The following is a 14,347-nucleotide window of genomic DNA, read 5'->3' on the forward strand; positions in this document are numbered from 1 at the left end:
GTTGGAAAAAGAGTGTTTTTGTCTTTCTTTTGTATTTTCAGGATGAAATGAGCTCAAATTCACAAAAGAAGCAGAAAGACAACTAATTCTAGCATAAATACAAGAAAAGGAATAAAAGTAGACTGCCCGGACCCTCAACGACATCCTCCAAGGCAAAGAAGAGAAAGCAGAAGTCTGAACACGCCCCGTGCTCAGCCAGCACGGGGTCGTGCCCAAGAAGCAGCATAAAAGACAAACTTATAGAAGCTTCAAATTGCCCACCACGGGGCCGTGTCCAGCGGGCACGGGGGCTTGGTGAAAGTACAGCAGGCGCATTAATTGTAATTGCGAATTACAATTAATGAGGAGAGAGAGTGTCAGACGGGCACGGGGGCGTGTCCAGCGGACACGGGGCCGTGCCCAGCCTTCTGTTCAGCCTATAAATAGGAGTGCTTGGTTTCATTCCATCTCATCCCTTGGCACACCACCTCTCTCACACTTCATCCACCACCCACCACCACCATAACACCATCATCCACCACCATCATCCATTGTCCATCGTAGAGTGTGTGAGTCGTCTCGGGATCCAAGATTGATCGTAAGAGTTCTTGACAATCAAGGCCATGTTTGCCTAAGTCTCTTACATCACTTGGTGAAGACAAGTGTTTAGTATAATACTTTTTATTTTCAATCTTTTGCACTTTTTATTTGGTTTTGTATTAATGACTTTAATAATTAGTTGCTTATGTTGAAGGTGATCTTTCCTTATCGTTTGTCCGTGGTGTCTTGGCATTATTTTACTGTCTATATAAAATAAAAGATTTTCACCATTCATATCTCCACGGTCTATATGGAGGTATGTTGGCTACCTGGTCGGGGGTTAAGGGAACGGTTTGGTAAGGGTCTTGCCCTTGTTCAGCGTTTAGAGGTCCTGCTTGGGACCTGGGTCAAATTTAGTAGGATCTCCTTCAATGCCCATAGGTATTGGATGGCGGGGATCCAAACTCTTTGACCCCCTCATAAGTTAACTACTATTAATACTATAACCCGGCTATTTAGGACTGTATCCCTGCTGACTCAGACTACTTAGCCGAGGGTAACGTCACCGCCGAAAGCGGGGCCTACCACAATTTGCATTAATAACTTAATTCATTATCTTTCAATAATCCAACCCTTTAGGATTGTATCCTTGCTGACTCAAACTACTGGGTTGAGGGTAACGTCACCTTCAAAAGAGGGGCCTACTACAATAACTAAGATAATCTCTTAAACAAGTGAAAAAGTGCGAAAATAATCAAAGGTTATACTAATACACGTGTCGGATCCAAGTGATTCATCTTGTCTATCTGTTTTTATTTTATTTTATTTTTCAGCATTTAGTTAGTTTTTATTTTCTTAGTTAAAAACATTTTTCTCACTTTTTGATTTGATTAGACGTTGAGGATAAACCGGTATTAAAAGCTCTTGTGTCCTTGGACGACCTCGGTATCTTACCAACACTATACTACGTCCACGATGGGTGCACTTGCCCATATGTGTGTTTAGTGTTAGTAAATATCGTGTTTTATAAATTTAAAACTTGACTAAAAGTGTAAAAGGGGCTTAAATATACATAAAAAATATACCACACTTCACGCGAATAACATTTATTGAGTATTTGTAAGAATACAATTATAGTGGGTATGTTGGGGTTTTATATACAAAATTTGTTACCACCTGGTCAAGGAGTAGCATTTCCACAAGTTGAGTACGACAGTACCACTGATGTTAATTGTTATATCTTGGAAACAAATGTAATTGCGGATGCGCCCTCAATACTGTACACTGTTAAATGGTTTTACTTAAACTTGATTAAACTGGGATTCACTCACCAGTATTTCCCACTGACAAAATGTTTTTAAAACGCGTTTCAGGTAACAAATGTGAAAGCCAAATAGAAGCCAGCTGGACAGCACTGAAGGCTTGGAAAAGTAGTAAAAAATTACCTAAGAATAAAATAGATGTTTTGTTAAATAAAATAGGATTTATTCGTATAAAAGTGTGTATACTGAAAACTTGGGTTTTACCCATGTGTTTAATGTTATAAAATGTGGTGGTTTACTCTGATAAAATATTTCCTAACTACGGTCCTGATGAAAATTTCCGCTGCCAAATTGGATAATAACGTGATACCACCGAAACTGGCTCGCGGCCGCCCGTTCCCAGGAATCAGGGATTGGGGGCTGTGACAGAAGGTGGTATCAGAGCTACGCCACTGATTCAGCCATAGAAGTGTTCTGCTGACATCAAAATTCAAAGTGTTAGGAAATAAATTACTGAAATACGTGCATAATTGTATTTTCTTGTTATGTGTATCTGACTATCTGTTAATTTACAGTATGAGCAACCAAGGACCATCTGACGTGTATCGTCAATTGTCTGGTTCGCCTAGAAGCGAAGGCACCTCTTCTTCTCAGCCTGCCCTCTCGGGGTACTCTGCTGATACGGAAGAAGGAATCTTTGTGTTTAAGGCTTAGTCTGAAGAGCCATTTCCACAGAAAAAAAGGGGATGGTTCAGTAGGGGAGCACATGAGCGTAGAAAGCGTATGAAAATGTTGCAGGAACAGCGAGTGTTAGCCGCAGCCAAAAGAGAAACCGATGCCTATGCCCAGGATATGCTTAATAGGGGTATAGCTAATATCCATATTTTAGCAACCACTGCAGCTGACCTAAACCTGGAGCAAATGCTAGCACCCCAACCACAACCACCAAATCCTGATTAACCCATGGAAATAGAAAACCCTGAAAACCAAATAGAAATGCCTGATTTTAACCCGGAGGAAATACCTAGGGTACCTGCACCAAATCCCCTAGACCCGAATAATTACGACCCCTGGTGGGATGATGTTAGGGACTATGTGCAACGCTACCCGATACAGGAAAATGTGCCAATGCCCAACCTAGGAGCCTACCCAGGGTTAGATCCTCAAGATCCCAATTTCAATAATGATGCATACATTAGGGAAATCTTAGAGAATCCTTACCCATACCAGGCCCCGTACCAAGAACTCGCACCCCAGATTCCGAACCCAGTCCTAGAACCTGCACCCTCAATGAGTGCAGAAAACGTACAAGAACTTAAGACTTTCGGTGAGGAAATTTTAGAAAGCAGTGAGAGAATGCGACAGGTGGGAGAGCGTCTCGTATGGAAATACGACGAACGCAATATGGATTTTTGGATGAATCCATATCCGTGAAAGTGATGGTGGGAACAGTAGTAATAATAATATAATATAATAATAAGTATGTGTGTATGTGTTAGAAAAAAAAACTACGGATGCATATTACTAGTATTGTAGCTTTACATTTTAGTCGGTATTGTAATTTTAATTTCAGTACTGGTGTGTAATAGATGCATACTATAAGAAAGAGTAAAAGTCGCAATGCTCGACGTTTTTGATCAACCTGTGTGTTGTGTGATTGGTTGTATTAAATATTATTTGTGATATTAATATGTGGTAAATGTTTAAAATTCAGATGGACAACGAAGTGAATTAGGAAAACCAGAATGATAATATCCAGAACGACAACCACTCAAATAATGATAATGATAATCTGAATAATGAGAATCCAAACAACAATGGAAACCAAATGGATAATAGTGCCGTTCAGCATATAGTGGCACAAGGAATTATAGATGCAATGCCATTTATTATTTAAATGGTTCAAGAAGCGAATAATAAAAGTAAGCATAGCAGTAAGCGACCAAGTGAACCGGAACACAGCGTGAACAATGGACCCGTACTTCAAGCGCCCATTCCCAAAAGAAGAAGAACCATGCCATATGATTGTTCTTACAAAGAATTCTGGTCCTGTAAACCAATAGAATTCTCGGGCAATGAAGGACCCATTGCAGCTCTACGCAGGATAGAGAAAACTGAAGCTGTTCTGAAAATAAGCAAATGTGCTGAAGAGGATAAGATAATGTTTGCTTCAAATCTGTTTAAGGACTCAGCTCTAGAATGGTGGAACACTATCCTCCAGTCAAGAGGAAGTGATAGGGTTTATAACATAGAATGGGAGGAATTTAAAAACATGGTAGAAAGGAAATTCTACCCTCCCAACGAAAAAGAACAGATAGCAAATAAGTTTCTGAACCTTAGGATGACCGGGGTAGATAGTAAGGGTTATACTACCATATTCTTTGAATATGCAAGAATAGTACCAACCCTTGCATCACCTGAGCCGGTATTAATCTCCCGTTATATTTGGGGATTAATTGGGGAGATTAGGCATGTAGTCAAGGCAGCTAGACCTCAAACCATAGAAGAAGCTGTAGAACTAGCCAATACCTTGACTGATGAACTAGTGCGAACTAGAGAAGAAGACAAGAGGAGAAACCTAACCCAAAGGCTTACCCAAGAATTCCGTTTTGGAAATTCCAACCGTAGGAATGTAGGTTCTACCTCTGCACCATACTGCAGGATCTGCAAGAAGAAGCATTCTGGAAGATGCTCCACTCATTGCAATTACTGCAAGGCACCTGGACACAAGGAAGAAGATTGCAGGAGGATATCCAGTAATGGATTGTGCTTCAATTGTGGAGAAAAAGGTCACGTTAAACCAAACTGTCCGAAACTTGCTCCAGCTGCAAACAACATGAACACTAAAATGCTAGAGCATTTGTTCTAACTGTAGATGAAGCCAAGATGATTCCGGACGTCATAGCTGGTACGTTCTTAGTTAATGATATTTTTGCTAAAGTATTATTTGACTCTGGTGCGAACCAAAGTTTTATTAATATTTCATTTTGCAAACTTCTGAATCAATCATTAACTAAACTACCACAAGAATGTCTAGTAGAGATCGCAAATGGAGAAACCGTTAGAATTTCTGAAATCTTGCAGGGAGCAAGAATAGAAATTTTTAATCAAAAGTTTATTGCAAACCTTTACCCAATGAATCTGGCAGGATTTGATGTCGTCTTAGGAATGGATTAGTTAATAGCTAATAAAGCCAGTATTTTATGTGATCAAAAGTCAATTCAAGTAAAATCACCAAGGGATGAAAAGATCACAATTAAAGGAGATAAGCCATCTAGATCCACTAAATTCATCTCTGTGATGAAAACTGCAAGTTATATAAGAAAAGGATCTATAGTGTATTTGATTTCTATAATCACTAACACTAAAGGAAAAGAATTAAAAGACATTCCCGTAGTGTCCCAGTTTTCAGATGTCTTTCCAGAAGAATTGCCAGGACTGCCGCCAGACAGGGAAGTTGAATTCAGAATCCATCTGCTACCAGGGACAACACCGATTGCCAAAGCACCTTACCGTTTGGCACCCGCTGAAATGCAGGAACTAAAGAAACAGTTAGACGAATTGTTGGAGAAAGGATTCATACAACCAAAGTCACGATTATGAACCGGTATCCATTCCCGTAGTGTCCCAGTTTTCAGATGTCTTTCCAGAAGAATTGCCAGGACTGCCGCCAGACAGGGAAGTTGAATTCAGAATCCATCTGCTACCAGGGACAACACCGATTGCCAAAGCACCTTACCGTTTGGCACCCGCTGAAATGCAGGAACTAAAGAAACAGTTAGACGAATTGTTGGAGAAAGGATTCATACAACCAAAGTCACGATTATGAACCGGTATCCATTACCGAGGATCGATGATCTGTTCGATCAACTTCAAGGAGCTCGATTTTTCTCTAAGATCGATTTAAGATCAGGATATCATCTTTTAAAGGTACAGGAAGAGGATATTCCTAAAACCGCATTCAGAACAAGGTATGGTCATTATGAATTTACTGTCATACCATTTGGTTTAACCAATGCCCCAACTGCATTTATGGACATGATGAACCGAATATGTAAGCCATATTTGGATAAATTCATAATTGTCTTCATAGATGATATTCTAATTTACTCTAAAAGTAAAGAGGAGCATGCAAAGCACTTGCACTTACTTTTAAGTCTATTAAGAAAAGAAAAGTTGTATGCTAAGTTTTCCAAGTGCGAGTTTTGGTTAGAACAGGTACAATTTCTTGGACATTTAGTTAACCATGAAGGAATTCATGTGGATCCAACAAAGATCGAGGCGATTACCAAATGGAAAACCCCTTAGTCACCAACCGAGGTTAGAAGTTTCTTAGGATTGGTCGGTTATTATAGAAGATTTATTCGAGATTTTTCCAGAATAGCCATTCCCTTAACCAAGTTAACCTGTAAATCTGTTAAGTTTGAATGGGGACCAAAACAAGAAGAAGCCTTTAGAATCCTTAAGCAAAGACTAACCCACACACCCATATTAGCGTTACCAGAAGGAACTGAAGACTTTTTAGTCTATTGTGACGCTTCTAAGTTAGGTTATGGATGTGTGCTGATGCAACGTCAAAAGGTTATAGCTTACGCATCTAGACAGCTTAAGAATCATGAAGAGAATTATTCAACCCATGATTTGGAATTAGGAGCCATAATTTTTGCCCTTAAGATTTGGAGACATTATCTTTATGGTAATAAATTTATCGTATTCACAGATCATATGAGCTTAAGATATGTTTTCGGGCAAAAAGAGTTGAATATGAGACAAAGACGCTGGATGGAATTGCTTAGTGATTATGATTGTGATATTCAGTATCATGCAGGAAAAACCAATGTAGTGGCTGATGCTTTAAGTCGAAAGTATCACGAAAAGCCAAAAAGGGTACGTTCTATAAAATTAAATCTACAAGTAGATTTAAACGATCAGATTAGAAAAGCACATGAATCAGTAATCAAGGAAGATACTGAAAAATTAAAAGGAATGATTAAGGAATTAGAACAAGGAACAGATGGAATTTGGAGATTCCATAAAAAAAGAATGTGGATACCTAAATTAGGAAACCTACGCCACCGTATATTAGAAGAAGCCCATATGTCTAAATATACGATGCATCCAGGAGGTGATAAGATGTACCAGGATTTAAGGAAAAATTTCTGGTGGATAGGAATGAAAAAGGATATAGCAGCTTATGTTTCTAAATGTTTAATTTGTTCACAAGTCAAAGCTGAACACCAGAAACCCTCAGGATTGTTGCAGCAATTAGAAATGCCAGTTTGGAAATGGGAATTGATAACAATGGATTTTGTTACCAAGTTACCCAAAACAAGAAAAGGTAATGATACAATCTGGGTGATTGTAGATAGGCTAACCAAGTCTGCCCATTTCCTACCAATGAAGGAAACTTTCAGTATGGAACAATTAGCCAAATTATATGTAAATGAAATTGTTTCATTACATGGAATACCTTTATCAATTGTTTCTGATAGGGATAGCCGTTTACCTCTCATTTTTGGACAAGTTTCCAAAAAGCAATGGGAACCAAGCTGAATCTAAGCACAGCTTACCATCCTCAAACGGACGGGCAAAGTGAAAGGACAATTCAGACCATGGAAGACATGCTTAGAGCTTGTGTAATTGATTTCGGAGGTAATTGGGATGATCACTTACCTTTAATAGAATTTTCTTATAATAACAGTTATCACACAAGTATCAATGCTGCACCATTCGAAGCACTATATGGACGAAAGTGCAGAACCCCAGTCTGTTGGGCAGATGTCACACCCCCAAAATCCCACCTGCGGAGTACTACCGCTTGGAGGCGTGACTGACCAGGATCCAGCCACCAATCATACTGAACAAGCATATAAGCAGTTATAAAAGTTTAACCATTACGATTGGTGTTTCAAAATAAACAAGTTAAGTTGTAAGCGGAAGCATAAGTCTTAAATTTATAACATAAGTTCAAAAGTTCCAAGTTTAACATAGTACGCAGCAACCCGTGTCCCACAACGACCCTCCTCCATGCAAGCTCCAGCTGAGTACCTATGGTCCTGCAAAGTATGTAGTAACGAGTCAACAACTAGTTGAGTGAGTTCACGGTTGGGTGTTCATTTTAGTTATTCCGAAAACAGTTTCCTTTAACTGGCATCCTGCCGTGGGGGTTACCCCATAGTTTAAAAACGTGACATGTTCATTCCCAGTTACTCCGGCACTCCAGCCGTGGGGGCTACCCCATGTTAGTTATCAGGCATTTCGGCCGTGGGGGCTACCCCATGCGTACACTAGACTCGTTGCCATATCGACTGCTGACTGTAGTCATGTTTATGTGCCCTGAAAACATCAATGTCTATCATCATTGACGTGCCCCAGATCCATTAGTTCACGCCCGTCCTCTGCGGCACGGTGTGAGGCTTGTCAGACCTAAATAGCGCTATCTAACTAATGACCCGCTCGCCATTGGCCCGGCGATTAGTCGATACAAAAAAGGAGGGACTTCGTGATAGAGTTTTAGTCTAGTACGTTTATCCGTCCATCCGGACGAGGAATCACATTCCTGAACCACTGACGTCCTACCCAAGGAGGACGAGGAATCCACGTTCCTTAACCCCGTTCCCAACCCAGGGAATCCCATGCTTTGTAGAGGGTGTGAACTCACCTTGGTTTGCTCGGCAGTTAATCACAGAAGATCAATCAAGTCGCAAGTAGTCAATAACGTCCTAACACGGATATCACTTATAATCAGATTCAAACCAAGCAGTGCACGTACAAGTAGCAGTTACGGCATACAGTTTCTATCATGGCAGTTTAACAACAGTGCACAGTATCACATTTGGCCCACAAGTTCTACCTAAGCCCAATACACGTATTAATCAGTTAACACAGAAGTCCACAAGGCCGGCCCACCAACTTAGGCCCATAAGTGTGGTCTCGAGTCGCAACCGGACTCGCAAGCATGGTCTCGAGTCATGTTGTTTGATCATAAATGGTTGCGAGTCGCAACCGGTGTCGCAACCATGGTTTCGGCTAATCATGCTGAGGTCTCGAGTCGCAACGGGACTCGTAACCTGTGGTCTCGGCTTGTCCTGTTATGGTTGCGAGTCGCAACCGCGTGGTCTCGAGTTGTCACGCTGTGGTTGCGAGTCGCAACCGTGTGATTGCGAGTCGGTATGCTGTCATTTTCACGTTCAGTGTTGATTCAGATATGGTCAGCTTAATGGTACAATGTAATCAGGCCCAAATCAGGAAACAACCAATAGAATTTCACTAACAAGTTTTCCTAATCAGGCTATTAGTAAAAATGGATCAAAATCACAAGGGTTTTCACATCTTCAACTATCATTCAAATTGTTCTTCAAACATTCAAGCATATTCATCACATATTCAACCTTTGTTCAAGCAAAATTATGAACTATCATTCACTACCATGCATCCTATCATGACAAACATATTTATTAGCCGATTTGTTTAGTATAAACACCCAACTTTTCGGATCCAAATCCAAGTGCAACCGATAATCATTCACCTTTTTAACATACAATGAACCTATTTTCAACATCAAGCATTTATGCATAGTTCAACACATAACAAGAACACTCATGAACCGATTTCTTTTCAAAACATCATGCATAACTCAATCAACTACCATATTATCACATAATCTCATCATACAAACACAACATGAACATATTAACACTAAGCATTCAACCATAATCATCAAGAAACACTAACCGGTTGATGGGTTTCGAGGGTGTGTGTGAAGCTTCCAACCGGGTGTGTGTGTGAGCCGATCCAAGGTCCAAATCCGAGAATTGAGGAGTGTGTTTATGTTCTAGAGTTCTAGTGAGAGAGAAGATAGGAGAGTGTGTGTGTGTTCTTGTTCAACAAATGGCAAGGTTTAACTAAGGTGTGGTATATATACTAGCTCCAAGTGTTGCACCCTTAATGGGTTTGTAATTCGGTTAAGGGATTTACGGCCCAAATGGCCCAACCGGCCAAAGGTTCTCGGCCCAAGGCCCATTCGGTCACTATTCACTCGAGACCTCATGGTCTCGAGTCGGGTTCTTTGTTTTCGGGTTGGGTTCTCGGTTCACTTATAACACGTATAAATATATACAATGCACACATAACAAGCACATATCACGTAAAAAGGTTCACGTTTATCATTAAGTTTAATCAGTTAATTAATCACATAACGTACAAGTAGGCTACATCAAGACACAACGAAAGGTTCTAGATTTCGAGTTGTCACATCATCCCCAAGTTGAAAGAAATTTCGTCCCGAAATTTGATGGCACTCACTGAGGAAGCTAGTCAAGTTGTAAGGTTTTCCCGGTTATCCTGGGGTGTCACATCCACCCCCCGTTGATCTGGAATTTCGTCCCGAAATTCCATAGCTTCAGCCTCAGTAGCGTTTGTACTGTTCTCAAACAGTTGGGGATACTTTTGTTTCATCCGATCTTCGCGCTCCCAGGTAAACTCTGGGCCGCGACGTGAGTTCCAACGGACTCGAACAAGAGGTATTCTAGTGCTCTTGAGGACCTTAACATCCCGGTCCGTGATTTCGACTAGTTCTTCGACGAATTTCAACTGTTCGTCGATCGTGAGTTCCTTCAGAGGAACTACGTGCGTCTCATCTGACAGACACTTCTTCAGATTCGACACATGGAAAACGTTGTGAACTGCACCGAGTTCTGCTGGTAAGTTCAGTCTGTAGGCTACCTTGCCTATTTTCTCAAGGATTTCGAAAGGTCCAACGTATCGTGGGTTAAGTTTGCCTCGCTTACCAAAACGAACCACACCCTTCCAGGGTGAAACTTTGAGTAATACCCGCTCCCCAACCTGGAGCTCAAGTGGTTTCCTGCCCTTGTCGGCGTAGGCCTTCTGACGGTCTCGAGCCGCCGCCATGCGTTGTCGTATTTGAGCAATCCGCTCAGTAGTGTCTACCACATGTTCTGGACCAGTGATTTGACTATCCCCCACCTCTGCCCAACAGAGGGGTGACCGGCATTTACGTCCGTACAATGCCTCGAACGGAGCAGCTTTAATGCTGGTGTGGTAGCTGTTATTATACGAGAATTCCACGAGTGGCAGATGCCTTTCCCAACTGTTGCCAAAGTCGATTACACAAGCGCGAAGCATGTCTTCTAATGTCTGAATAGTGCGCTCGGACTGCCCGTCCGTCTGTGGGTGATACGCTGTGCTCATATCAAGTCGTGAGCCAAAAGACTTGTGCATTGCCTGCCACAGTTCCGAAGTAAAACGTGCATCTCGATCAGAGATGATAGAGGTGGGCACCCCGTGCCTCGAAACAACTTCCTTGAGGTATATTTCCGCTAAAGTGGAGAATTTATCCGTTTCCTTAATTGCCAAAAAGTGTGCGGATTTCGTGAGTCGATCCACGATCACCCAGATAGTATCGTTTCCGCGCTGTGATCTAGGTAGGCCAGTAACGAAATCCATGGAAATTTGCTCCCATTTCCATTGTGGTATCTCTGGTTGTTGGAGTAGGCCTGAGGGTTTCTGATATTCCGTCTTGACTCGCGCACAAGTCAAACACTTGCTGACATAAGTTGCTATGTGGGCCTTCATGCTAGGCCACCAATACGTAGTTTTAATATCATGGTACATCTTATCCGAACCAGGGTGTACCGAGTAGCGAGATTTGTGCGCTTCATCCATCACAAGTTCTCGTAAGTCGCCATAGAGTGGGACCCAAATGCGTCCTGTTACATAATAAGCACCGTCTTCCTTCTGTTCTAAGCGTTGCCTCGACCCGCGTAGGGCTTCAGCTCTAACGTTTTCTGGTTTCAGTGCTTCTATCTGAGCAGCTCGTATTTGCGAAGGTAGACTAGAATGGATCGTGAGTTGTAAAGCTCTTACGCGCTTAGGCGCAGTGTCCTTCCGACTGAGGGCGTCAGCCACAACATTGGCCTTGCCCGGGTGATACCTGATAGAGCACTCGTAGTCGTTCAGCAGCTCGACCCACCGTCGTTGCCGCATATTCAGTTCCTTCTGCTTGAATATGTGCTCTAGACTCCTGTGGTCGGTGTAGATGGCGCACTTGGTTCCGTAGAGGTAATGCCGCCATAATTTAAGTGCGAAAACAACAGCTCCCAGCTCTAAATCATGCGTCGTGTAGTTCTTCTCGTGAACTTTGAGTTGTCGTGAGGCGTAGGCTATGACTTTATCTCGTTGCATCAATACACAACCAAGACCTTGAATTGATGCATCACAGTAAACCACAAAATCGTCTGTGCCCTCTGGCAGTGAAAGGATAGGTGCACTACAAAGTCTATCCTTTAGGTGCTGAAAAGCTAACTCTTGTGCATTTCCCCAATGATAGACAACGCCTTTCTGTGTTAACAAGGTGAGTGGCTGCGCGATCTTAGAAAAATCCTTGATGAATCTCCTGTAGTAACCTGCCAATCCCAAGAATTGACGAATTTCCTTTGGTGTACGAGGCGCAGGCCAGTTCTTAATAGAGTCCACTTTGGATGGATCAACGTGAATCCCATCCTTGTTCACCACATGTCCTAGGAAATGGACTTCACGAAGCCAGAAGTCGCATTTCGAGAACTTTGCGTAAAGCTGTTCCTTCCGAAGGAGTTCCAGAATAAGTCGTAGATGCTGTTCGTGCTCCTCTTTACTCTTAGAATAGATCAGGATGTCATCGATGAAGACTATAACAAACTTGTCCAGGTACGGTTTGCAAACTCGGTTCATCAAATCCATAAAAACTGCCGGTGCGTTCGTCAGCCCAAACGGCATGACCAGAAACTCATAGTGCCCATATCGAGTCCTAAAGGCCGTCTTAGAGACATCCTCTTCTCGAACTCTCAACTGGTGATACCCCGATCTCAGATCGATCTTTGAATAGTAGCTCGACCCCTGCAACTGGTCGAACAAGTCGTCAATACGCGGTAGCGGATAACGGTTCTTCACAGTCACCTTGTTAAGTTCGCGATAGTCAATACACATTCTGAAGGTACCATCCTTCTTCTTCACAAATAACACTGGAGCTCCCCAAGGCGATGAGCTAGGACGAATGAAACCCTTATCCAAGAGTTCTTGCAGTTGCGTGGAGAGTTCTTCCAATTCTGATGGCGCTAAACGATAAGGTGCGCGGGCTACAGGCGCAGCTCCAGGAGCTAGTTCAATCTGAAATTCAACTTGGCGATGGGGCGGAAGACCAGGTAATTCCTCAGGGAATACCTCAGGATAGTCGCGTACAACCGGAAAATCTTCTAGCTTCTTCTCTTTCTCTGTGGTATCAGTAACTAGAGCCAAAATCGCAGTGTGGCCCTTTCGTAAGCATTTCTGGGCCTTAAGAAGAGAGATGATGTTCTCAACAGCACTTCTCTTGTCGCCACGAATCATGAGAGGTTCACTACCTAAACCAGGAATACGAACGATCTTCTCGTTGCAAAGAATCTCTGCTCGGTGTTGGGATAACCAATCCATCCCAATGACAACGTCGAAACTACCCAAGACAATAGGAATAAGATCAATAGAGAAGGTCTGGTTAGCGAGAATAAGCTGGCAACCCTTGACTACGTGTGAGGCTTCCAAACTCTTACCATTAGCTAGCTCTACAGTGTGCTTGTCGCTCAGGGGAGTAGGAATACGCTTAAGCATCTTACTAACTTCTAGTGACACATAGCTAGTATCGGCACCCGAATCAAATAAGACTGTAACATAAAAGTCGTCGAGAAGGAACTTACCCGTCACTACGTTGGGATCATTCCTTGCTTCACCTTGACCAATCACGAACACTCGTCCCCTAGCACCATTGTTGTTGTTGTTCCCATTGTTACCATTCCCCTGATTGTTGTTGTTGTTGTTCTGGTTCAGTTGGGGACAATCTTTCTTGAAGTGGCCTTCAGCTCCACACTGAAAGCACCCTTTGTTGTTACCCTGTTGCTGTCGCTGGTTCTGCTGAGGTTGCTGACGATTCTGATTGGCGGGGTATGCGCTCCTGCAATCCTTTGCAACATGACCAGGCTTGTTGCACCGATGACAGTTGCCCCTGGTGCATGGCCCACTGTGGTGTAGGTTGCAACGATTGCCTTTGGGGTGATTCCCCTTGTACCCACCATGACTTTGACCACCAGACGACTGCTGACTGGGGCTCTTGTGATCGTCCGTCTTTCTCTGCTAAGACTGAGTTTGCACCGAGGTTGAACCCCTGCTTGAAGTTCCATCCCATTTCCGTTTATCCCCACTAGAAGTACCAGAAGTAGTTGCAGCACCTATACGCTTCGGTAACTTGTTCTGCTCTACTGCCTGATCAGTAAGACGGTGAGCCAACTGTACCACCTGCTGGATAGTAGTCAAGTTTGCTGAAGTCACATGACTTTGGATCTCTGGCACTAAGCCCTTGAGGTAGAGTTCAATTCGCTTATACGGAGGATCCACCATAGTAGGACACAACAAGGCTAGCTCATGCGATCTCTTAGTGTATGCCTCAATCTCTGACCCCGTCATCTTGAGATTGTAGAACTCATCTTCCAGCTTATGAATGTCGTCACGACTGCAGTATTCCTCCCTGATCATTTCCTTGA

Source organism: Helianthus annuus, chromosome 8 (assembly GCF_002127325.2).
Source record: "Helianthus annuus cultivar XRQ/B chromosome 8, HanXRQr2.0-SUNRISE, whole genome shotgun sequence".
Classification (NCBI taxonomy): Eukaryota; Viridiplantae; Streptophyta; class Magnoliopsida; order Asterales; family Asteraceae; genus Helianthus; species Helianthus annuus.